At 42.6% G+C, this 25,338-nt stretch overlaps 2 long non-coding RNA genes across 2 annotated transcripts in view; both read right to left on the bottom strand.

Moving 5' to 3' along the window:
* The window catches only part of LOC108448742, a 45,687-nt gene extending 42,641 nt beyond the window's left edge, over positions 1-3,046 (bottom strand). Inside the window, exons 1-2 of the long non-coding RNA XR_001864748.1 lie at positions 2,195-3,046; positions 1,473-1,738 (exon numbers count right to left, since the gene is read on the bottom strand). This is a non-coding gene — a long non-coding RNA (uncharacterized LOC108448742). The remainder of the gene's footprint in view (positions 1-1,472; positions 1,739-2,194) is intronic.
* A 1,569-nt stretch (positions 3,047-4,615) lies between these two features.
* Positions 4,616-24,767, bottom strand: LOC108448746. The gene is made up of 5 exons (XR_001864755.1): positions 24,403-24,767; positions 23,960-24,167; positions 16,522-16,628; positions 15,532-15,636; positions 4,616-14,767 (listed from the first exon to the last, which is right to left on the bottom strand). It is a non-coding gene; the product is annotated as an uncharacterized LOC108448746 (long non-coding RNA).
* Between the last annotated feature and the right edge of the window lie 571 nt (positions 24,768-25,338).

Here is a 25,338-nt window from a genome sequence, read left to right as displayed (position 1 = left end):
GGAATGGTCCATCCCTAAGTTTCTGAGAAGACACAAGGTGCCACCTCCTGCATTTCCCCTTTGCCGTCTACATTCTGTCTCTGCAGCCAGCTCCTTACTCAGCCACTTCAGTGTGGGGTTCGTGCTTGTGGCAGCTCTAGGGCAGAAAAATCAAACTATTGATTGAACTGTGTGGCAGCCTCATAAGGCATTATTAGCAGCTTGCTATAAGCAGGACCAGAAAGGGTAAAATCATTTATTTTTATTAATATTCTCGAGAGTTGGGCTTTAGCGAACCTGCCGTTTCCCTGGGTTGGCAGCAAAGTGATTGCTCCGTCTCCTCGTTCCTGGATGAAGCTGGAAATGCACATGGAGGTCCTTCTGTTTGTGTGAGGGGGTGGCCTAATGTGTTGGGATAGAGCCCTTGTCTGAACTACGAGCTGAAGTAATCTCCTTCTGTCGATTACTACTGAATCTAAGTCCTCTGCTTTGATAACCAAATCCTTCCCTACTTGCTCATTCCCCCCATCCAGTCTCTCCTTCCACCACTTTCACGCAGTGCCAGGGTAGTTTGACATGTGAAACCAGCATGAGTTCAAATCAAATATTCAGGTTACTGACAAGCTGGCCTTGAATGAAACATTTGAAGAACCTCTGATGCAAATTCTCTGATGCTTAACACATCTCCATCAAATCTCTTCCTGCATGGGACTCTCTCTACCAGTTCTACCTTAAACAAAAGCTACTGAATTTATCTGACAGAATCAAAACAACCCAAGGTATATATATAAATACACACACACATTTATATATTTTGCATGTGTGTGTGTATTTATATATGTCATATATATATAAAGCGCCAGCCTTAAAATCCTACTAAACTGCAACTGAAGTCTGGAGTCATCTAAAGTTCAAATATTTCCCATGATTTTGGTATGGAAGTTTATGAGAAGTGTTTCTGGATGGTGTACCAATGTAGAAGGTCCTCACAGCACCAGACTACAGGAGTTCAGCTCCTCCCCAAACACCATTTTCCCCAAACCAGGGACCATCTCTCTGAAGATCCTTCACTCACACATCCTTGCTTCCACTTTTCTGTCCTTACAGATGAATCTTTAGTGGAACAGGTTCAACAGACAGGGTCTGATGGTCCTTCCTCCCACCCCATGTGCACTCACCAACCCCCAGACATGCTCCACTGCCTGGGCCATCGCCCTTGAAAGTTTTGTGCCTGAACCCCTGAGGTGTTTCAGCAGAATGAAGGCACTTCTGCCTCCCATGTGCTCCAGAAGCAGAGCTGTGCTGAACACCAAGTTCCTTCAGGCCCAAGACTATCACTCAGACCCAGCCATGGGACCTTCTTAGACCTTCCCTTTTGCTCCTTTGCAAAGCAGTAATTCTCAAGCCATTAGGGCCTCCCCCCTGCCCACCATCTCAGTAATTTCAAGTGTTTTGAGAGCTGAAGAAGATGGGCAACCCCTGCCATGACCCACCTTTCTCCTTTGCCAGCCTCCCTGGTGTGTGCAGACCTTCCTCTCCCCATCACATATACCAGCAGCCTGGGCTGTCCTTGTCACAGGCCTCATGCTCATTTCTGGAAACAGCCACAGGCTCTCCCTTCAATGCCATTACCTCCTCCAGCTCCAGCAGTGACCATCACTACAAGAGTCACCATGACCTCCTGATTCATTCAGAAGAAGCATGTCATGGAGAGACACAGTAGATTGCTTCTTGCTCTCAGCTAGAAGACCATGATGCCCTGAATTATGAAAACAGACAGTATTAGTGACAACGCTCTAAGAGCACCTTGTGGAAGGGCATTCCACAGGTTAATTATATCTGTGAAACTTTTCCTTTACAACAGTACAGCCCAGTGAGTCTGATTTGCCTCTATAAAAGGTGGCTGTCATATCCCATGCAAGCCATTTCTCTAGCACAAACAGGCATTTTCTAAGGTTAAGCCTTACAAGGGAAAAAGAAATATTTTCTCGGACATACCCTTTTGTCTTAATTTTGGTTATACCAAAAGCAAATCTACCTCTACACAGACTTTCTTTGGGGTGGGAGGGATTGAAGCAAATAGTGCCCTGATCCCATTGGTTTTGTACTGTAACACTTTGGAAATAAGATAATGAGGGGATGTTAGGGAAGTGCTAACTTCTGTATATTCATACTTAGAAGTTCAGCCCTGAAATGCAAATTAAAAAGGACTTACCACCACTTTTTCTCTCTCTCTGTTATCCTGCATTTTCCACAGTCTGGAAGATATAAGTCATTAGATAAATGACTGCCAGTGGAATGCTATAGCTGCAATGTAAACCATGAAGAAAATATCCATAACAACAACAACAGTAACAAAATAATGCCTCCCTCAGAGAAAAGTTCTGCTTTTCACATTTAAATGTACTAGTTATCAGTTATTCCTGTTCATAGGGCATTAAAATACATGCTGTTTCCTAAGCACTGGTGCAGCTCTAACTAGACTCAAGCTTGGAGCTAAAATAGAACATTTTTTACCAAGCAGTATAATGTAAAACCGTTGTCTAAACATCTCTTCTCCTTACTAGGTTTCTCTACAGTTTTCTCCAGAGAATCCTGCTTTTTCTTTATAGCATCATCATTTATGTCTCTGTTTATTAGTGGAATGAACTTGTCAGTAATTCTCTTCCCACCAGCCAACCTTTGTCCCAGCTCCCTACGTGCTCATCTCTCCAGCTTGGATCAGACACAATGGAGAGAGCTCCTGCCAAAGTCGTTTCAACATCAGCCATTCAGCCTGCTGCAGGGCAAGGAGGTCACCTTTGGAGCCTCGCCGGTGGCCTCCGGAGCCCAGAGGTCACTGTGGGACCAGCAAACAGTGACCAGGGCTGCAGTGGTCATGCCCAGTGACTCTGGTGTCCAGAAGTGGCACTGTGAGATGGAAGGGATCTTTCAGAGTGCCCTGAACACACAGGCATGGACTCAACCCAGGCATGGGGTGGGAAGAGGGGTCTGATGGGATTCCCAGGACAGACAGCTTCCATGTGGCATTCCATACTGGGCTGGGCTGTAAGGTGCTGCCACGAGGCTGGAAGCAACTTTAATGCCAAAGACCCCTGAGATATGAGGGTGATTCTCAAATTCCAGGACTCATCTTCTGATTCCACCACTCTAATTCACCGGTTTAACCCATACACTGCCTGGACACATCCTGCAAGTGCTCCATCCTTCAAAAAGACAAAGTTTATCTCCTCTCAGTATTTTGGTTTTAACTCACAACTTCTGCTTTCACGGTTGCAAGGGTACTCTAGTCTGACTTTGAGTCCTGCCAGAGATTTACATCTGTGAATTTTAGGTAAACCAGCTGTGGAAACTAGTGACTAAGAAACTCTTGCCTAAAGTTGGAGCCGATTAGCAGCAGAGCCCCCGTGAGCGGCTCCTCTCTGATGGGGGGATTTGCTGTGCGAGTGGCCTGCTGCAGGTTGAGGAGTCGCTGCTTGTCAGCTGATCCATGGCAACTGTCTGTCCATGGCAAATGGGAGATAATTTAAGGGAGTTTAATCCTTTTTCTTTGCCAGTCCACATGATGAGTTCATGCAGGGTGGTTGGTACACAGTAAATTCACACCGTAATTTACTGTTCACTAATTTCCCCAAGCTTTTAATTTCACAGTGTCTCAGTTTCCTCATCTGTAAAAGAGAGATAATAAATACTTTCCTTTCTGGCAGGAGTGCTCGAGATCCTTCAGCAGTAAACATAAAAGCAAACATCTTAAAATAGTTACTTACAGAAACTTAATTTTTGGGGTAAACCGTTATTTGTGTCTGATCTTATACTACAACAGCATGAGACTAGAGGTAGAAGCAAATAAAATTTGAAAAGTAAATAACTACTAATGTTAAAAACAACTAGGATACTGACCACAATATTATTTATATGCAACTGGAATTGCAAATACTTTTTTAAAGCTTTCTGTTTCAATCCATCTGTGATTCCTTATAAAGGGAACAAAACTAAAATGATGTATTTGCCATAAAGATGCACTAGACTGTTTCCTTTAAAAAGAAGCAACATGTGTCAGGAAGGCCTAAACCTTGTATTTCTCAGGAGGCCCTAAACTTCTTTTTGAGCAAGTGATGCATGATCAGACCCAGAAAACATTGTGGTTTTATTTCAGATTTTTCTAGACTGTAATAGCCCGAGGGTATGTGCTATAAACTGGAGGAGTTGGAGGAGACTCGTTTTTAAGAGGAACATGTTTAGGTTTCTGGTTTTGATTGGAATGTTTGTTTTAAACTTTTCTTTTAGGAGAACATTTCAATACTAGTCACAGTTTCAATGATGACTAAATTCACATTGCAATCCCAGTCCCTGGGAATTGTCGTATTCTTTCTGGTGCAGCTGAGACTTCAAGAAAGGAAAATTTGCCTTTAAAAATTATTCTTCATGCTGAAATTATGAGTACAGTATTAAAACCTAAAGACTGTGGAGGTCAGGAAGCAAAATGAAAATCAGGAACTTCTTTTCATTAGCATCCATATACTGAAAATTCAGATTAACATATAAAAAGGAAACACTTGAAACTTGTGTATATGGATATAAGACTCTTTTTTCCCCCACAGCTGCTGAAGAAAACTTTTAGATCTGCTCCTGCTCCAGTAACAAAGCAGTTTAAATTGAAAATGCTTTCCATTTCTTCCTTTTCTAATTCTTCAGGTATTTCTGAGTGATATTTCACACTGGCAAAGAACAACTAATTCCAATCAGCGGTTGCCTCCTTGAGAGAGTTACAATGAGGTGCAAGTCAGCTCTGCTCCATTCCATGGTACTCAACTGCCATCCACTGGAGGAGAGAGGCAGAGGCAGGGGCTCTTCTTAATTATTAAAGTCACAGCAAAAATAAAAAAGAAAGTAAGGACTTGGGTTGTACTTTGCTTATTTATCTGTTCTTTTGTGTCTCCCTAACATGAAGAAAAATTGAAGTTAATAATTCTGAGAAAATACAACTGACAAGAAAACCCTTTTGTTTTCTTGACCAAGCAACTGCAGTAGTGACTGTCCTTAACCACGGTCTATAAATCCAATAATTCTTAATAACCATATGAAGCGAAAGAAAAGAAAAAGTGGGAAGGAAAACTACGGTTTTAAGATAAGAACACTGTTTAATCCAGTTTAGGGGAAGTTAGGATCCTTAGAGCACAGTCTTTTCCACTAGAAAGCACACAGGAATCTCCTTTAGTATGCTTATGTAAACGTTAAATTCTCAAAATATCACTGATTAAATAAAAAGCAATTACAATAAAAGTCTCTAAGTTTTGACTGCAATAAGAGTAACAGCAGAAAACAGGCTGGCTGTAGCCAGGGATCTTGTCCATCTGCCCGACATTTTGATGCCTCAGCTGACTTGAATTAGGAGAGAATAACTTGGAAGATTTTTGAGTTCATCCAGCCCCAAGTTAAGAGAGTCTTCTGAAGCAGTGACTTATATTGCTTAAGCCCATGCAGGGAGCTCCCGGTTGTGCTCTTGATGGCTTTATTAGAAACACAGCGGTGGATCTGTGCGATATAAAAACCATCCGGGGAGACCTTCAACACCTGACCCCCCTTTGCAAGGAACAGAAATATTTGGGTGCGAGGGGGATAAAAAATAGCTGCGAGTGCTTCACTGCTCCCGGTACCTCCCGTCACCGTGCCCTTTCCCCCCAAAGACGCGCCTCCCATGCAACACATGTTGGAGTGAACTTTTGCTCCTCAGAAAATGGGACGACACACTTCCCCGTGCAGGCAGGCGAGGACATTTCCCTCAGATATGTGCGGCTCCACGCTGAAGGATGCCGTGCTCGATAAGTTTGAGATCCCTGGTACCCTGAGATCAAGCTTTTGGTTTCTGGTGAAGCCCTTGACAGCTGAGATGGGCGTCTCTTGTTTGATTGTTGCTCTCCATCACGCTCAGGGAAAGCACGGCTGGAAAGCTGGGTAGAAATATCCTTCACTGCCTTCCCTTCTGCAGGAGCCTGACTTGTGCTTGACTCATGTTCTGCAAATGCCGCAGTCCTTGCGTAGACAAAATCCTACCAACTCAGAGGTTTAGTTTGCCTGGCTAAAGACTGCAGGATTCGACCTCTGGAAGCTCATGCTAAGTCCTCGCAGCTCTGATTTTGAGTTTAAGCTTTGGCCTGGAATAACAATGACTGTGAGGGAAGCAATAGGTTATGAGCTGGGTTAAATGATACCTGCTTCTTGCCAGAAAGACTAACTGTATTCAAGCAACTTCTGTCCTCATTTTCCTTTAAATAAATATATAAAGATGTTCAAACTTCCTATCTGGGCTGCAATAATGAAAATCATGTGCACATTAATTTGTACAGGGGTCACTGAGTCTCCCCAGCTCAACGGTTTTCAAACCGTGTGTAGTAAGCCCATAAAACACTTATTTTTCATAATTTATGAAGCATTACCTATTGTGAGTCCACAATGCCAGCTGACGTAATACGTGATAAATTTGAAATAACAAAACATTTCTCATGTATTTTCCTCCTGATGTGACAATGTGGGGCATAAATTTAAAATAAAGTTCCCTTAGAAGACAAAAGCAAGGCAAAAGAAAAGACTGCTCTTAAATCAATAAATACTTATATTCCACCAATTTATTGAGCCATTCCCCACTCCAAGGCTGCAGCTCCCAGCTTTTTGAAGCCTCTTGCTACCCCTGCTTCAAAGCTGGAATGAAAGGCTGCTGGAGTGGGTCACTGGTGCCCCCCATGAGTCACGGGGGTGGTGCCGATGCCGCAGCTGCCAGTGCTGCCCTGTCCCTCCACAGCCACCAGCGTGGGCTCCCGGCACAGCTGCTCCCTGTCCTGAGCCTGGAAAAACCTACCCAGGAATGATGACAGGCAGCAGGGCACAAAATCAATACCGTGTAAAGGTAATTTTCCTCCGTAACAATTATCGTCCCTGTATTCCCAGGAAGAGTAGCAGTGAAAGGCTTTGCACTTTTGAAGATAACTTTCTAGTGCTAATTTAGTAGGCATGCAAATATGTAATTGCAGGATTATAATACAGAGCACAGAGCACTGCAGAATACACTTAAAACTCACCTATGTGGCTCTGAAAGCCAGCTGATAAATTCTCATATTACAGGAAACACCTTACAGGCTGAAGGCTGAGACTCTCAGCATCTGTAAAATTGCCAAGTGACTCTTACCAAGCAGTGAATACCATGTGCTCAGCACTATTTGGTTTCATTTTGTCTTGTTTTGTTCAATTCAGTGCACCAAAGCAATATCTGCTTCAAGAAAACTCTGCAATCCAAGGAAGGGAAAAAATGTGGAAGTTATTTGAATGCATGAGGCAGAACAGGAGTGAAGGACAGAGCAGCGTAAAGAGGTTCAGGGACTTTGTCTGATGTCAGCACTCTGTTTTATAAACAAACACAAAAATATTTAAAGATTGTGAAAAGGTGGCTTTACAATAAAATAATGATCTTTCCTTTTAATTTCAGCTTTTATATTTGTAGAGATTGATTAAACTTTACACAATAAGCCCAAATGAGAAGGAAAAAAAATTAAAATCCATATGAAAAATACCCAACAGGAATGATGTGAAGTTCAGTGTGTTGGAAGTCAGTTTCCCCAGGAAAAGACACAGCACATCCACCACAGCCAGGCGTGCAGGGACATCTACTGGCAGAGCAGCCAGACCTGGCCTTGATGAGTACAAAAATCTCATTTTGCACAAAAAAACCCATCAGTTTTAGTGACAGCAGAAGGTTTTGGTTGAGCCAGTAAGAGGAACGTGTACAGAAAAGGGAGAAAAAGACACTGGCCTGTCCCAAGGGTGAAATTAATCTTTTGCACAACACATCTCAGAGTGGGGTGTCCTTAGCTCAGCAACCCTGGCTGCAAAACCATGCCCATGGTAAGGATGCTGGCCACACAGTCAATCTCACCCTTTCCAACACCCTTCCTGCACCCCTCTCCTGCTGATTTGGCCGTGTGCACAGGGAAAGCAAGGCTCAGGTCTCACCACAGAGTTCTCCTGCATTAGCCTTGGGGACATCAGTGAGGCTTGGCCGCTCTTTCCTCCCTCTCCCCCAGCAGCAGATACCCCAGGCAGAACGTTCTCAGAAGTAAAAGGCTCCTTGCCTCATCTCTGCCCTTTAATATAACCACAGGAGACAAGACACATTTAATCCCTTCTGGCAAGATATGTACAACAGACTGATGAGATAGAGCAGGAATCAGCCTGACCCCAACATTTGAAACACTGCCTACCCTTCTTGAGACAGGGTGAGGATCACAAGCCAGGCCCCTTACTGTAAAAAGATAAGAAGGGTTTCTTTTTCTCATCTCCAGATCAAGACAAATTTCTCAACTCCTTGTAGGAGTCCTGATTCTATAACTCATAAATGGAAATAAGTGTCTTTCTCCCCACCCCCACCCATGGCGTCTTCTCCACATACTGCTTTCTGCCCTCAGGGTATCTGTTCTATACTTCCAAAAAAAGTCCATCTGGTTATTTTACTGTAACACACTTACCAGAACTGTAAGATCATAGAAAAAACATTGGAAAAGGACCCCTGGAGGTTTCTAGGCCAGCCTCCTGCTTCTTGGAGCTTCATTAACATTGACACCAGATCAGACTGGGAATGCTTTTGTGTAGGTGATTCCTGAAAGTCACCAAGGAGAGAAATCCCACCACTGCCCTGAATGACATGCCCTAGTGTGGTACTGCACTCCAGGTGAAGAAGTTTAGTTTAGTTTTAGACATAAGACATTAGTCTTGAAGTGAAACACTCATCCTTAGTAGCTAAACACTGTTCAGCAATATTGAAATTCCAGCTTGTACCTGGATTTGAAAACCACCCATCGGGTTATTTATGCTTCAGTTTTAGTTCAAACCATCTTTCCTCCAGCACAGACCCTCAGAAAGGCCACAGCTGGGCTAAGCCCAGATTTCTAACACACCTCAACCAAGCAATGGGGGAATAAAAAGGTTGAGAGGGGTTCACAGATGAGGCAGGAGAGCTGGGAAGCAAGGGACCATAGTGATGTACACTGACAATGGCATAGAGACTTAAGATGGGACTCCTATAAATACCATGGACATGTGCTACCTTTAAGTCCCATTTCATCCACCCTAAATATACTCACTTTTACTTTGATTATACATGGCTTTCAGCATTTTTAGGCTCTTCCCAAAAGCAGCTGCTAAAATCCAGCTAAGTGTTTCTTCAGAAGTAAAGCACCTACAAAATCTTTCACTTAGCTGACATTATGAAATCAGAAAATGATACATACAATTGCATTCCTTACAGTTATATACTTCATTTAAAACATTTCACCTGATTTTATTTTTTTTTCTTTCTTTTTTTTCCCCAGTCATTACACAACATCTGAAAGATAAGAGAGGGAAATCATTTTGTTACTTTAAATACTTATCTCAAGCTCTCATTTTGAGTACATCGAATACATGCACTGTGCTAAAAAATGCACAAGGGAAAAAATTCCAAGGATACAGCTAAGAGATTGTGAGAAGAAAAAAACAGAAAACAACAACAGCAGATCATAGAAGAAGAAGTGTCTAAAAAATGAGAAACCACAAAAAAAGGGACAGAGCTATAGCATGGTAGAAGAAAAAAATAAATGCACCACATAATTTATTGCAGGGAGAGTTCTGAAGAAAATGTCTTGTGAAATAAATATAATGCTCATGAGGACAAGAGATCTCATTCATATCCAATCTGTCTTGTGTAAAGAACTAGGCAATAATGTTCAAGTAAGTGAGTCACTGCGAGCTCTCCCAGTTCAGCTGAAGATTGCTCAATAGAAATAATAACAAGCCTCAGAAAAAAGACACTGTAAGTACAGGTGGGAAAGGGAGACAAACTCAGAGCAATAAGTACATACAAAATATCGAGATTGCTGTACAAAGTAAAGGCATGATATGTGTCCTTCTCTATCTTCCAGACTATTCCTTCTGTGCAGTGAAGGTCTGTGCCCAGGCTGACAGCTTCCCTCTGCCCATGCTTGAGACAGCACAGATGTGAGCAGGTTGGGTAAAGAGTGATTTATTTACGGATCCAGAGCCAGGGATTTCTCATTAAAGGACCTTCAACTCCATGCTCTGTTCCTCACATTGAACCACGGATGTCCAAGCCCCAGGAAATGTCAAGTGCCCTTTGATGCCACCACTGTCCTGTTGGCAGAGGATCTGGTGAGGATCAGGAAAGTGGTTGCTCAGGATGTAGGTGCTTTGCTAAATGAGACTGAGATGTGTTTGCCATGAATTAGCTACATTTAACCTTTATAAAGAGGAATAACCTTCACTGTGTGTCCACGTGGTCTTCCTTAGGCAGACTGAGGGTGTTTGAAGTCATGGCCAAACAGGGTATGGGCAACCTGGGCAGTGCCAACAGCTGTTGGACATATCAGGAGAGCCCTGGACCAACACATTCTTGGGAGAGGCTGGCTTGGGCAGGACAAGAACAGCATCACACAGCCCTGGGACTTCCCAAGCACGGAGTGCTGGCACAGTGACCTACCAAAGGCATGAGGGCCTTTCTGTGGCGAGAACAGAAGGCACAGCCATCCCATCCACCAGCAAACTGGCCCTGCTCACCAGGAGCATGGCTGGATCCTCACAGAGCCCACAGCCCCTGTCTGGGCACCTTGTGCAGGCAGAGGAGAAGAAACAGGAATCTTCGTGAGTGATTCATCATGCTCTAAAATCTAAGCCTTATGGGAATGCTTCAAAACACACAAGTTCATTTCCTCCAAAAATGCAGCAAAACTGGATTTTATTTGTTTTTTTCCTTAACTGCTTCTCTGCTCGCAGGTCTCTCAAAAATGCTTAAGAGGAAAAAAAAGAAGATGGGATCAGATACTTTTGATGTAAACCTGCTTTGGCAGGTGTGAGGTGGGAAGGGAGAGGGGATTAACAGGATGGCAGAAAGATCCACTGATGACTGCATCTGAATAGGGCTTTTTCCAGCCCAGTATTACAGGTTCAGAGAAGGAATCTCCTTGTGACTGCTGTTTTTAGCTGCTACAAATGTTTGCATAGCCATGCTAAAATGCAGTCAGAAAATTGTTTTGTCTGGTTTTGCTTCCACTTCTTCCTTGGTTATTGAAGGTGAGGTAGCAAGGAGACAGCACCATGTGAAAACCAGCTGTGGGGAGAGGCAGGGAGGATGTAGGGGATGGGACAGAACCAAGAGGGGAAGGGCATTCGCATCCAGCTACTGGACATCTGCAGTGAAACCATCCTCACCCTTGGCAAAGCAAAAACACCACTGGAGTACAACTCTGCCTGCTGGGTGGTCCAGCATGTCCAGGATCTACCAGCAGGAGCCTGAGTTGCATATTTAAATACTAAAAATTTCTGATAGCCCAAACTATTTAGAGAGAAAAAGGCTATCGACTCACATTTGGAAAAATGTCCTCTTGTCTGCACAGCTCTACATTTTTCAATCTAAATTTGGAGTTTTGGCTACTGTGATTTTTCAGGGTATGAGATGTGGGTGGGTATTTTTGTACAAGATAATGTATATCTAAAATGATACAGACTGTTGCTAGAGCCAGAAAGATGTTACAATGTCAGAATTGTGAGGAGAACAAAATATGCATTTTAAAGACTAAGAAATAGAGAACAACAACACCATCTAAGTGACCTGAGCGAGGTTAGAGCATGAGTCACTCACGGAGGCAGGCAGGGAAGTTGCTTTTGTGATCCAAGTCAGAAGCACTTGGAATTCACTTGCTGTAAAAAAGCTCAGCAAAAAGGGTCCTGGGGGTTAAAAAAAAAAGGAATGGAAAAATTTACCATGGTCTATAGGTGCAAAAAATGGCTTAAATGGACACCTTGATGTCTCTGAAGCACTTGTTAGCAAGGGAATGCATCTGCAGCTGTGCATCGGCAAACAGAACTACAGAAGCACTGGACTTTTAAATGCAATTAATGCATCATTTGTCCTTCTTTAACTCTGTAAGATCTCCCATCCTACTCTCCAGCCGTTGCAAGCGGTTCTCTGGCAGGGGATACATTGCTGTGTTCTGCACACAAATTTTGGCTGGTCTTATTCTTATAAATTCCAAGTATTAGGGGACATACAGTCAGTTGCTGTGTATTGTAACATCTCAATCGAAGTCAATGGAACTATGAAACTACACAATAATCAAGGAATTACCTGAGGACAATAATCATCAGCCTGACTCTTGATATCATTGAGTCAAATGAAAGAGAAAATAAACATTTGTGAGGTCTTGTTATAAAAGAATATCCCTACACCACCTTACACAAGTGACGTGAATGCAGACTGAAGGACCAAAAAACACAGAAGAAAAGGAAAAAATAGAGTTCATTTTAAACATTCTGATTCTTTCAGCCCGACTTCATGCTTTTAGAGAGCTCTGTGATGACAATACAAACAGTAGCTCATTTCTCAATCAAATTCCACCCACATCAGTGTGTCACACTTGTGCCTGATGAGCAGGAAAGGGGTAGTGGTGGGGTGCTACATACCCAGGGGCATGTAGATACACAGAAATACAGATACTGCAAGTCTCTTTTCAAGTTTTTTAGTGCCTGCTCTAGTCCTAGATACAGGGCTGAGCTGGCAGCAAAGCAGGTTACCATATTCTGCATAACAATACCACAATCTTTTGAAATTTCAGAGGGAAATGTTTATAACTCACATATTTAATTATGCTTTCTGATATGTCTCTGAAATAACTTCAGTGACTGTGATGATTTCTGTCTTGACAGTGGGCAAACTGAGGCTGACTGACCTGATCTGCCCCCAGCCACCCTTCTGCAACTGCTGGGACTGAGCTCCGAGTCCCCCTCCCCTCGCAGAGCTACTGCGCCGCTCTTTTCCAAGGCATAATTGCCACATCAGTAATGATGAGAAGATTTTATTTGATTGAAAGGCTGCTCTAAGTACCCAGCTTGCAGGTTACATCTCACCTGCAGGAACTTAGGGGCTATACAGACATTCGATTTCATGATTCATTTAAAGCGATACGAAATGTTGCTTTGAAGCTCCCCCCGTCCCCATTCCCTCTTCACATCCGGCGACTGCACAGTGAGTGGAATTATACTCAGCATGTCACACTCCAGTGGACAGGGATGGTTTGTAAAAGCTGATAAGCCTCGTTAGGATTTGCAACTTTGTATGAACTTCAGTGATAAATACTGCGTTCGTGAAATGCCAAATACTGCTGGAATGTTGGCGTGAGCACGACAGAGATTACAGCTAATGTGGGAGCGCGTAGGTACACTGTGCAGTAAATTACAGTCATGATATGCAGCCACTTTCTGTAAAAAGTGGTGGGGTTTGAGCCAGGGGTATCTCCTATAGCACAGTACACAGGGATCTAATAGAGCTAACAGCTCCGAGTGAAATTAATGAAGCGGGAATGGTATGACGAGGACCCTGAGTGGATATGGAGGGAAGAGACAATATTTGCCAATACCTTTTCATGGCTCTTACTCATGGATTACCTGCTCTGGTGAGGATGTGAGTTTATGAACACACCCAGCCTATGGCTAATGACTAGAGAGACTCCTTTGCCCTTGATTTTAACAAAGAAATTACAACTCCCGTCAAGAGCAAACTTTCAAATCCTCTTCCTTTCTTTTTTTTCATACATGATCAAAAGGAATTTCAGAATGATGTCCCGAACTCAGATGAAAGCAAAGTTTGATGTTCTGAAGTGCTAAACTTTTCCGCTTTGACCTGCACGATTGAGATGAAGGAGAAATTTGTCTGTAGTAATTAACATGACAAATAACTGTGAATGGGAACTTGCTGTTCTGAATGACAGCGTTGTCTTCTGCTTCAGGGTGAGAAACCCAGGGCCAGGATCCTGGGGATCTATCCCTTGCTTCCATCTGACTCTTAAGAGGTTTGAAAATCTCTGTCTCTCACCTGATGGAGACAAGAACAGAGGGTGGTCTCCTGCAAGAGCACAGCACCTTCAGATGCATCCTGCTACATCCTGCAAGATATTGCAGGGGGGAAAGAGCTGATTGCCCAGAAAAAGAATAATCACCAGTGATTAAAGGTATTTCATGAGCCCTGCCTTTCATGCTGACAGTTCTGCTATAATCATTCCCAGCATACGGCTCTGCCTCTGTGCGTATTCATCTGTTGCCAATTGCCTTGTAGTTACTTTGTGAGTGTGTTAGTTGGGGAGTCTTCTCTTGTTCTTTGTTTTTACAGCCCTCAAACACAAGAGATCCTATGACCAGGATCCTGGATGCTTTGAGGCACCTAATAAATAATTGATAGCGTTCCAATACCCAAACTATGCTTTGCCATATCAGGAAGCCTGTACAGCAAAAAGATAACTGACATTAACTAATTGCTATTGAGTGGTTTTCAGGCAATAGATCACATAGGTTTTTCTTTGTTTTCTAGTGGGTTGCTTTTTAGGGCTTTTATTAATTACAGTATGAAAATGCAATGCATTTTATCACCAATTTGATAGTAGATGGCTCCAGCAGAGAATCCTAAAACTTTCCAAGCCACAGAAACAGATTGAATTGGGTTAAGCTGTATTATCAGTGCAGAGGGGGACTTGTGCTGCTGTCTATGTTACATCCATTCTGCACAAGGCACTTGTATCTTTAGACATATCATTTTGGCTTTGCTCTTCAGATCAGCATTATCTACAGGAGACACTCCTCACGAATGCAGCAATCCCCACCTCATTCATTCCTCCTTTCTGCTGGCTCGTGCCTGGTGGGAAGCGAGCAGCTCCTGAAACCCTGCCCCAAGTTGCTGGTAGCAGCAGCATCTGTAGAGCTGTGTGGGAGGAGAGCAGAATCATCCTCACCCTTCCCAATTAAAACTTCATCACCAGCACCAAGATAACAATGCAACAGAAAAACACTGAATGCTGTTCTCACTGGTAAACGACATGACCTCCGAGCTCAAAAAAACCCAGTGCCCTGTTCTTGTCCCGCTATTCCCCTGCAGCCTCACCCACGGCGCCCATCAAACAATCAGTCACAGACCCCATCTGTCAACACGGGGTCTGCAGTTCATGGAATCTGCCCGACCGTGGTGTTCTATTACTGAGACTCTCTGTAAACAGAGGTGCTTTGAATGACTTGTCGTCTCTTACAAATTGCACGGGGAGAATGAAGGCTACAGGACTGAGTGACATAATTGTAAGACAAAAATTACAAAGGCTCTTCTTTCACTTACCCTGGCAGTCTTAGAACTGAGCTAGACTTTCACACACAGTGCCAGGGCCGATCAAAGCTGCCTTGTAAAGTTTTTTTCTTGCTTTTTTTTCCTTGCTTTTTTTTTTTTGCTAGGGATCCTTGATGCTAAGTAAATTTGCATCAGGGCTGCTTTGTGCATCACAGTCCTGTGTATTGTGATGGCCAAGTGTTCCCCTTCCGATGGCAGTTACTGATCTTGATATTTAGGGTGAAGCTTGACAAAATACAAACTCTTAACATTATATTCTGTGGTTTGTTTTTAATTTGTGTTTATATCTTCTCACTCATGTGTCTTCCAGCCCTTTCTTCATCTCATCCTTTAAACAAAATTCACAGTACCTTGAGGCTTACATATCTGAAGATCCTGGGGAAACCTCCACTCTCATATTCAGTTAAACCAGTCACATCCTCTTGAAGAAGCTCTTCTGTATCCCAGTCCTGTCCCTGGGAAGCAAAGGTCACGGTTAGACTAAGTGTCCAGATGTCAGAACAAAGGGACCACATTTGTTTAATGGATTATGGAGTCCAGAGAGATATAGAGATATTTGGGATCTAGTGATACTTCCAGTGGGTCATGTGTTCCATGTATTTATCATGTTTTCCATTTAAACAACATAGAGTCTAGCCAGACGCCATTGTGACGGATGGCTGATAGCCGTGTGTAATAAATAATTTTTTAAAAAGCAGAAATCAGTTACATTACAAATAAATTATTCTGGCTTCAAGGATGCTTTTTGTGTCCCTATGTGTAATGCTATAAAAACTTTTTTTTGCTCACATGAAAAAGATACTAGACTTTTGTAAAGTAGAAATCAGCACCACCAAAGGCTTAATTATATAATGAAACATTCTCAAAGCCCTCACATTAGCTCACTGACGCTTAGTGGAAAAGGCATTACCTAGCAACAGTCACTTACAAATCACAGGAAAAGTAATGGAGATTATATGCTACACCGCTCTATAGAGTCAAAATTGGTAGCAGGATGTGCTTGCCCTTTCATTTCATGTGGAAAAATCCATTGTTTACAGGTGTGAGGGTGTAAGGGATGCACTTCAGGGGGAGAACAGGCCTGTTTATCCATCATTAAAAAGTAATCTTTAAAAGAAGGCCAAGCATGGACCAAGGCACATTAACATGGCCAGAGAGGGCAGACTGCAACACAGGCATTAGAAAAATTACCTCTACTTTTTTTTCCCTCAAAGAAATTGCTCTTCATATGTCATTCATTCTCAAGTGCTTAATTAAAAGGATTAACTCATTTTTAAGTGCTGACAAGCTTGAGTTCCCCAGCACCAATGTCCTGCATGTGACTCAGAGAAGTTACTCACATCAGAGTGTTCAGCAGTTCCTTGGCCTCCAAGATTTGATAGATATTGCCTCTGTATTTTGTTTCCATCCCACTTCTGTGCACCACAGTGGCAAAAACTGTTAGAAACTGCAGGAGAAATACATTGGTATTTTAGAGACAGAGTTATTAGAACCAGCTCCATATTGCAAATGCAGCTAGCAAAGAGAGAGCTGGGTTTTATTCCGAATTATGCTTTGTTAACAAGTTGTTAACTAAGTTCTCACTCCAGAATATTTAGAGCCAGCTAAATAATATGTGTCAAATCATTGATCTGACAAGTTTCACAACTTTTTTTTTTCCACTTTAAATTTCAAATATCTATTCAAAAAATAGCATGTTCAGTTTTTTCGCTCAGTTTTAATTACTGGCGACAGCAGGGAGGGAGAAAGAACAAAGCTGAATGCACAGATCCCAGAGGGAGTTTGCCATCTCTGACCATTAGGGGAAAAGAGAAAAAAACAGGATCTTTTCACTTGGAAACTGAGCCCACTTAGTGTGGAGGCCCTGGGAAGAGAGGAAATGCGGAGTCCTCCCAATGGAAGAATCGTCCTTTGCCATCTCTTTGCTGATCATTCCTGTAGGCGGCTGCTATGGCAGAAAACCTAGTACAACAGCACTGTTGGACTGAGGCAGAAGTTCTGCAAGGGTGCAATGTTTCTTGGGTTGGGAATTATACAGCTGGCACTGGGGACAAAGGGAAAAGTTACAGCACAGAGCTCTGCTCATTATACAGAAAACTGTTCAGAGACAGGTGGCTTCAAAGGATTGCAATTCTGAGGGATGAAACTTTGCCTTTTGCATGTGTGTGTGTGTGTGTATGCAGGCACACATGCACACATCAATGAACATTTGTCTCAAAAAGCAATGAAAGTGTTTCTGGTTTCCCTGGGCAGTGCTCAGGCAGTCAGCTGTGGCTCAGAGCAGGCATGTGTAAAGAGAGCCCCTCGTCTCCCCTCGTCTCACTCATCAGTCCAGGACTTTGATGATGATATTAAAAGCAATGTCCGTGAGACTGAACTCCAGATTATGCTTTGGGACTCCTCCCATATCACAGAGGAAGTAGCAGGATTTCTATCTGGACCTGAGAAATAAAGATGCATTTTCTAAGTGAAATACCTTAATCTAGGTTGCTTAATACAGCTGAAACCCCCTCGGTGGGCACAGACCACTAGCAGATCCAGCTGGAGTGAAGTTTAGGCAAGGCCATAACTTGGTTATCAGTAAAGACTTGTGCTCTGTGACAATCTTCTCTCCCACTTTTGGAGATCTCAGACCAAACAGGGCTGCTGTGGATACGATGCTGCTCAGTGCGTGTTCAAGTAGCACAACTGGATTCCTACCAGCTCCAGTAATTATCAGGTATACACGAAAGAGCCAATCAAGCACCCAAAAGGACAGGCTGCCCTCTGCTCCCCCCGGGTGCAGCTGGCTCCTTATTTCAAGCACAATCTTAAATTACAAGGAAAAAGGATTTGCTGCAGAAGCAATGTTGTTTGGTATCAAAAAAGATTCCTCCTTCCTTCTGCCACCTCCCCCCATCTGCTTTTCATGTTTTATACAAAACTTGCTGCTCTGAACACTCCTGGATTTTCTCCCCTTCTAATAATAAAGAAGCGAATCTGATGTCTCCCACTGATGGCTTTCTAACCTTCAAAAGCATGTGTTTATCATGAGTTTCAGCTATCCAAAATAGTTTTGACCTGAGGTTACCATGCAGGCTCAGCCTGCTTCGAAGCAGGTTAAATGGATGATAAGCAAACATTTCATTACAGACCCTTAGTTGTTGTAAGGATGTGCAAATCCCTGAGAAAGATTTTCAGCATATCCTCCCGAGCAGTGTGGGGCTTTGGACCTGGGAGGTTCACTCAATCAGAGCCCTGCTGTCATTTTGCAAATATCTCCGCTGACTGTGCCCTGCATCATCACTTTGTGGGGCCCTGGGTGAGCCGCAGGGCTGGGGAGAGATTCCTCCCACCTGATGCACTGTGAGGGATGAGATTTTTAACTCTTAATTGAAAACACTCTTTTTTTTGCTATCCTGTCCCTTCTCTGGTTTCTGTCTGAGCAGAGGAGTGTGGAGAGGTGCTGATGGAGAGTTGGGTGGCCCTGGGGGAGATCAGTCCACCTCCCAGCCCCTGCCTGCTGCCTCATGTCTCAGAGCCACATGCATCCAGCAGTTCCAAATTTCCTGCCAAAACTATTTTGAGCACCACTATGCCAAGTCCACTGATCTATTGCTGGGCTACCTGTGTCAAGTGAAAACGGTCCAGTGTGGACACCGCACAGCCTCACCCCACCAAAAAGCAAACAGGCACTGCTCAGAAAGCAATGCTCGTTCTGCATCTTCCTCAAAATAAAAACACAAAGAGATGAGAGCCCTAGTGGCTAAACACACCCCAGTACCAGAAAGGCACATCTGTGAAGGACCAGGTACTTTGTCTCTCTCAGCTCTGTGTCTCCTTCCTATTTTAATCCACACAACAGCAGCACTTAATGGGTCACCACCTGCATTAATCCTGAGCAGGATTCCCAGCCCCAGCTGTCCAGCCAAGGACCATGCCCCATTTTCTTTATTCCCACCTCTCTTCTATACCCATCCAGCTCAAATGTTCTCAGTGCAAGAGCCTGAGCTAATTAAGGATAGAGAAAGGTGAAGCCTGAGAGAGAATTCACAGTGTACACCAAAGATGGTGTACACCTCGTGTCTCTGTTTCCAGCAGCACAGGAGATGGAGGAGTGCAGGGCATCGTGTCCTTGCTCCGTGTGCTCCAGGTTCATTACCCAGTCAGTGGATTGTTGTTCTAGGCCAAGTTTCAGATAAATGTATGAAGAACATTGCACTGCTGGGGATGAAGCTTCCCAAATCCCTAATTCCAGCCTAATTGCGCCAAGGTAATCAGTCTCTCTGCTCTGAAACTGCATGGGTGACATGCTGACATAGCTGTGCTATCCTGCTTAGTTTCATCTGTCCTCAACATCTACTGGTCTCCAGAATTATTTTTCTTCAGTCCCAACCATTCCTGGTGTTGGGCTGTACGTATCAGTGTTCAGTACAGCCCCTTAATTTCTATGGTATCACTGGGATTAGCATGGATTTACCTATTTTTTAAAGAAAAGTGTGCAGGAATAAGTCTAATTATACTTTGCTAACTATGAAATGTCCTTCTATTTAGCAGATGCTTGGGCCCTACTTTGACCTAACACTGAGTGTTTCAAGTAAACTGCCAGCAGCCCCGTCAAACTGTTGTGGGTAATTTGGAGTATGAAATGTGTTAAATTATTCAAAGAGCTGAATAAGCATAAACAGGCAGTACAACGGGAGAGATATGCATACCCAGCGATGCTGGTGTGACATTTAATACATCATATTAGCACTCCTGTTAGTACAAAGAGCTGGATGCCTAGCACAGCAGCCTGCAAATTCACAGGCAGAACAGCGCCTAGCTGCATTTTGTCCCCCATATAGCCTTCCTCCAACTGTTTTCCTTTGAAAAGCCAGATACTGCTTGCCTATAACCAAAGGTGAAAGTTGGGAAGGAAAATTTGATTCCTTCCTGAAATGCAAAGGGCATGAGGTCCATCTAACCCACCTCTGCTTCATGCTGGTATCAATCATCCTGCTGAGAGCAACTGTCTGATTTAGAACAGTGGTGTAAAAAAATTCAGAATCAGGCTCAAAATTCTCTGGTTCTGGAAACGGGACCCCAAGGCAGACAGACTCTGTGTAGTAATAGAGCTGAAGTAGCAGAGAGCACACACAGGATCATAACACATGTCTAGCTCAGAAATACATCTAAAACCCCATGTCCTAGTAAAAGCTGACACTAATTCAAGACAAAACCCTGCCTTTTACCTACTGTGGAAGCAGTCCATTATTTCTTATCCTTCAAAACAAAGAGTGTTTTCAGGTTATAGAGTATTTCTGAGTTCTCAAGAGATTACACTTCAGGGGATGAATGAGATGCTTCTGTAGTCAGGGTTTCGTGATGGTGAGCAGCAAGGGGGAGGGGATTCTACTTTGAAAGCTTTTTCCCATTCTCAGAAAAGAAAAAAAATCCAACCTGTACTGTGGAGAAGTTTGGGTCTGGCAACCCAATCTTTACTGCTTGGTTTGTCAACGAAAATAAAAATAAAACTTAAAAAAAAAAATCCATACAGCCAACTCATAACAAATAAATGGAATGATCTCTCCTGAGAGTGGATGGAAGGCCCAGTGATGGAGGTAAAGTAGCCTGGACAAAGCACTCATGGATGTGAAAATACTGTCAGCAGCATGCCTGGATCAGCAAGGGATGGACTAGATGAGCTTAAAGGCTTTTCCCTTTCTTTTCATTTTCCCCCTTTTTCTTTTTTTTCATTTTCCTCCCTACAGTTTTAAGTAAGGGGCTGTAGGGCAGCAGAATTCCTTTGTGTCAGGGGGAAGTCTGATTTTAAGTGGTTCTGAAGCTAGTTTGCTGGTTAGCATAGAGCCACCAGTTTTTTCCCGTTTCTTTACGCTAAAATTTGATTTTGACATTTTCTTAGAAGGTGAGAGGAGACATTGGTACATTTTTTTTCACGCTCCTTTGGGACAAATACACTGCAGGGTGTCTCTTGGCTCTCCTTTTCCTTGCTTCTAAACTCCATTTAGTGATAACTTGGGATTGATGAGTCTAACTTCATGAAAAATGTTTACTAGCTTTGTTATCATGAGTACTTAGTGATACTAAAAGGAGAATAGCTCAGTTTTCAGATGGTGAAGGGGAACTTGTAATATAGGCACTTGGAAAAACTCCATTTGAATTCATAATCTGAGCCAATTTTCATTCCTTTAGGAGTGAACTACAGAAAAAATATTAAATGTCAACTTGCCAAAAACATAACCTCTGCCTATAAACACAATGGAGACAGACAAACATTGTGTGGGGAAATGTCAATTCAAATTCAAATCTTAATATAAATTTGGGGTTTGAAATACTTTGAGACATAAAAGTTGGCTGTTTCCCTAGAAAAATGGATCAATTATTTAGGAGTGTTTGTGAGAAGCCAGCTTAAAATCATAACAAGACTTTCAGTTCAAGAAATGTGAATCTGAACATTGAGTTCATTTAGTCAGGCAACAAAATTAAACCAATCTCTCCTTCCAAACTGAACCAAGTAACCAACATCTAGAACCACCTACTGAAATTATGTGAGAACCATTTGAAATTATGAGTTGATACAGAGAGCTTTTTGCCTTCTCATAAATATCTCAAAAACAAGAAGGGGAAAAAAAGCCTGTATTCTCCATTTCCCCTGTTGCTTACACCAGTCTTTTTGATTTAGGGAGGATCACATCTCTGGGCCAGCTCCTCTTCCTCATAAGGCAGCTGGGAAGAGGGAAACGTAGGCAGAGTCTATATTTGTATATCTCTTTGGATTAGAAATGTGCTTTTATCTCCCAGTCACCCCCACAGTCTGCACTGTGGTGTGTGTTACACAAGGTCAGATAAAAATAACAAAACTTGAGCCCAAACTGTTGAAGGAAATTCATTTTATGGGACCATAGTGGAGGAAGCAAAAACCAAATCTTCCTCCAGATATGCATAGCACAGAAATCAGGCCCATAGCATCAGCTATTGCCCTCCTTGGAGTGGCTCATAAGGTGATGGATGACTTATTGATATTGATGCCGTCGCACTGCAGGCAAAACCATCTAGGCAAAGACTGGGAAAGGCAGCCAGACCATCGAGGACTAGTTGACATAGCTTGGGAGCCAAAGTGAACTCCAAGGTTCATCCACTTCCCAGCACCTCAGCAATAAAAATAAATCCTATTAACTTCCATCACAATTGAATTCTCGTTCAACTCCGCCACAGTAGCCAACTCTTATTAGAGAGAGGGCACGTCAAGAGCCCACGCTTAATCCCTGCTCCCAACTCTACTGGTCAACATCCTCTGGTAGTGAGACACTCGACAGGCTTGTGAGATCCTGGAAATTGGTTCAAAGAGGCTGGAGAACACTTTTGTGAATCTAGCTGGCTGCACACAGGAGCTGACTTTTCCTTGCTGACTTTACGTGCAACAAATGCACTGCATAAAGCACCAAGTATTTATTAAGAAACACGTAATTGCAGATTAGTTCCTTTTAAACATTTTAAGCTACCTACTAAACCAGATCTGGTAATAAAAACTAAAGCCAAAAAACTTGCAAAATTTCATTAACAGAGGAAAAATAACTTTAATGGTCATTGCTGTGGTTTAAATTAGAAGAACTGGGAGGGTAAGGAGAGATTTCTTTGAAGTGCCTTCATCCTCCAAGGAATATTGCTATAGGTTTTTGCTGATGTTCATTCTCACAAGCCCAACTATTTTGTGAGTCACCTGGAACTGGTTTCAAATTTAAAATATTACCATCTAGAAGTCTTATTGCAAGTAACCTCTCTGCAGCTTTCTTAGTTCTTCTAAATGACTTCTACAACTCTGCAGGGCTTTATTTTGCCTTGGTTTTTTCTTCATTTTTTGGTATATGTGTTTTATTTTTTAAACAAGTTCTTCATGCAAAGCACCCCCTCAAAGCAAAAGCCCCCACCCTTTCTTATTTTTTTCTCTTAGATATGAAACTATTTGTGGCATTCTTGTGCATGCTACATGAAATATGATCAAAGAGAAGTCACAGAGCTAAAAAAAATCTTTAACTTTCTCTTTTCTTCCTGCTTTACGTATGTAGTTGGTTTTACAGTTTCTCTGCAATAGCCAAGCTGCACTTACTGTTTTCTTTACTTTCCAATTGCTGATGTCAGTGATGCCTTCATACACACTTCATCTAGCCTAGAAGTGTACAAGAAGAGCCAAAGCTGAAAAAAAAATACTGAAAGCTTTCGTAACAGCCTTTATCCAGCAAGTTTCAAATAGGGCTCATTTTGCACTTTCCCTGTATTTAATGAAAACAATTTCAAAGTTGAATTGTCCTCAAGCACTTTCAGTTTTGTTTTCTTCTTCTCATTTTCCTTTCTTGTTCCCCATTAGTGAACGGACTCAATAGCAGTAGAAAGCCAAAATACTTGATCATTGTGCCCTTTCAGTGGGCCATAATGATACCAAGGCTGCATAGAGTATTAGGCGAGAGAGTGTGAATGAACCTCTCCTTTTATTTAATAATCTGGATTTTACAGGTCATTCCTGGGAAAACTGTACGCACATCTGTGCAAGTTTTCCACAGGCGCATACAGAGCTGTTATCATTTGCCAGAACTTTCTTATTTTAGTCCTAGAACTGTCATTGTCAAACCAATCCTGTGTTTCTTATTGACTGAGAGGTAGCACGAATCCATACTAAAAGCTCTCCAGGGCCTTTAAAAGGTTTTCGTGTCTGTAACAGCACATCTATCTAATCTGCAGTGGTCTGCTCACGTAAGAACATTAACTGGTAGAGATAAGCACAGGTTTCCAGTTTCTTACCTGGAGGGCAGTGGTTAGGTGGTTCATAGGCAAGACGACCTCAGGTTGTCGCCAACTTTATCCTGTTATTCTGGGTGCTCACACAAATGTCTGAAGTTGTACATGTCATATTAGCAGCCACCTGAAGGCTGGATATGCTATCCATTCTCCTCCTTCACAGGAATGGGGGAGAAAGTGATGGGAATGCATCCAGCGCTTTCAGCAAGTGCTAAAGGGGAAGGAGGAGAACAAAGTGAGGAACACAGTGACTTAATGAATAGATTTTCATGCACTAATCAGTTTGCCCTCAAGAATCAAGAACAGAAAATCTTAATCCATGAGCATTATGCAGATAAAGACAGAGTGCAGATCAACTGAAGGGATTCTTGACAATTTTAAAGATATTTTGCATAGTCTATTTAGATTATTTAAGAGTTTTCATCAAAGCAAACCAACTGCCTTACCTGATGTTTGATGTTCCCAGATTCTTCACTGTTCTTCTGTCCATCCATCCCATCTGTCATGGTAGCATGGCTGTCTCAGATTGCTTCTACATCCAATGGAAAGTTGCTGAATACAGAAAAAAATACACAATCAGGACAAGCAGGGTAAGGTGGGACACCTGAATCCAGCAGCTGAAGGATTTTGTATTGTTTTTAAGCCCAGGGCAGGGTTGTATTTTTTTTATGCTAGACTCTGGCCTGGGTCACATCAGGCTCTAGTGGCACTTCAGCAGCACCACACCACAAATGGATGACCCTAAGGTGACACAGTCTCATGCCTGGGTGCAAGGAAAAGAGTGGATCTGACCTTTGAGTTTCGCAGCTTTGACACTTTGATCAACCCCTACTCCATTAATAAATGAAAGTTCACCTACAAGAAGACACACCCCACTCTTAGTATACTAAGTCTCTGATTTGCTGATCAAAATAAATAAAGTGCTTGTGATTAATTTGGAAAAGTAGCATCAGTCGGGTGACTAGGGCATCTGCTTGACATATTTCCCATTCCTTTTCCAGCACATGATGGAGACTCTCTGCACTAGTAAAGCAAGGTATTATAAATTCAATATCCAAAATTTCCACCATGCCAGCAATTGTTTTAAGCCTGCTTCTTGTGCCTTTTATCTCTCTTACAAATCTTGAAGGGAATCGGATTCATCATTACACAAATGGCCTTTATTTCTGGCTGTTAAAAACCTGATGATGAGCAACATTTCCAAGGAAGAAAAAGCAGTCAATTTCCGAAGCATGTGCAGAGTTAATGTCTGCAGTAATTGCGACTAAGTACGGTAGAGCAGAGATGCTCTGCCAGCTGGAGCCAGGGATTAAAAAGGAAACATCTGTGCTGAGATTATAGGAACAGAGGAAGCTGTGGGAAGGAAGGAAGCGAGAATGCCC

The sequence above is a fragment of the Corvus brachyrhynchos genome, unplaced genomic scaffold, assembly GCF_000691975.1.
Source record: "Corvus brachyrhynchos isolate BGI_N302 unplaced genomic scaffold, ASM69197v1 scaffold97, whole genome shotgun sequence".
Lineage (NCBI taxonomy): Eukaryota > Metazoa > Chordata > Aves > Passeriformes > Corvidae > Corvus > Corvus brachyrhynchos.
This window is presented reverse-complemented; position numbering and strand designations above follow the sequence as displayed.